The sequence below is a fragment of the Myotis brandtii genome, unplaced genomic scaffold (genome assembly GCF_000412655.1).
Source record: "Myotis brandtii unplaced genomic scaffold, ASM41265v1 scaffold456, whole genome shotgun sequence".
In the NCBI taxonomy this organism is placed as follows: Eukaryota; Metazoa; Chordata; class Mammalia; order Chiroptera; family Vespertilionidae; genus Myotis; species Myotis brandtii.
In genome coordinates this window covers 2,192,327-2,193,392 of record NW_005367431.1, presented here as the reverse complement: position 1 = coordinate 2,193,392, position 1,066 = coordinate 2,192,327, and the positions used below count along the sequence as shown (strand labels likewise).

Genomic DNA, 1,066 nt, shown 5'->3' with positions numbered 1-1,066 from the left:
AATCAATAAAAAAAATGTAAAAAAAAAAAAAGAGAGAGAGAGAGAGATTCTGAGATAGCAGTGCTGGTGGTGGGCCACCAGTGAAATAAATGTTTAACAAGCACCAAGGCAGGTGGCCCATGGAGCAGAGGGAGCCCAGGGGAAACCCTGGCCTGGCAAGGAGAGTTCAATCACCGAAGGGCTCTTTCCAGCTATGCTCACCCACCCCCGACCTCAAATAAGGGCTGCCCGCTGAGCACAGGTGTGGGGTGAGGATACTGGAATCTCTGACAGAACCCTGAGCTCCACCCACCCCACCCCACCCCCACCCCACCTCGTGGAGGACTGGCTCTCCTGCCTGATGTTCCAGCGCTGGCTGAGCTATCCTGGGGGCTTGTTCAAGTTCCAGCCGTCTCCCCACCACACACTCCCCACCTTGAACTCTGAATCCGAATCTTCAGGGATTGTCTCTTTAACAAGTTTCCCAGGTGTCCTCAATCCTCTGTTCTTTCACTCTGTTTTTGGAACTGGGACCACCATGCCGGGAGAGGGGGCAGGGAGTACTCACTGTGCACCCCTCGGTGCCAGGCACCTGGCTTCCTGATGTTCTTTACACGCAAGGCGAAGACCTGAGAGATGAGGAAGCTGAGGCTCAGAGAAGTTTCAAGACTTCAGTCGTCTGACCTCAAACGCAGGCCTGTTGCCTCCATTTGCAAGGTTTGTGCTTTCCACGATCCACAGAACCTCACCAGAGTTCACGGAAGGAGGACGGAGGAGGTATTTTTACCCTCATTTTACCCAAGAAGAGGAAGCTAAAGCCCCGAGCGGGGAAATGACTTGCCAGGATTACAACGGGCAGAGCCCATTCTCAGTAAGGTGTCCCCAAGCCCTTCCACAGCACACATCCCAATCCCCAGTTTCGATGGTGAGAAGCGCTTGGCAACCCCCAGCCAGGGGGCAGATGAACCAGAGGTCCCAGGATGGCTATGGGGGGTGGAGAGGGGGAGAGGGGCTAATCCTGCTTCACTGAGGTTCCGCCCTCACAGCAGGCCCAGGCTCGTCCGCAGCCTCTCACGCGCTTACTCCC

At 55.5% G+C, this 1,066-nt stretch overlaps 1 protein-coding gene across 2 annotated transcripts in view; it reads right to left on the bottom strand.

Annotated features, from left to right (window-relative positions):
* PTAFR (platelet-activating factor receptor) overlaps positions 1 to 853 on the bottom strand; it is a 33,861-nt gene extending 33,008 nt beyond the window's left edge. For both annotated transcript variants that reach the window (XM_005875117.2, XM_014546826.1), the window contains exon 1: positions 548 to 853. The gene's annotated coding sequence lies outside the window, so the exon portion shown is untranslated. The remainder of the gene's footprint in view (positions 1 to 547) is intronic.
* Positions 854 to 1,066: the final 213 nt, after the last annotated feature.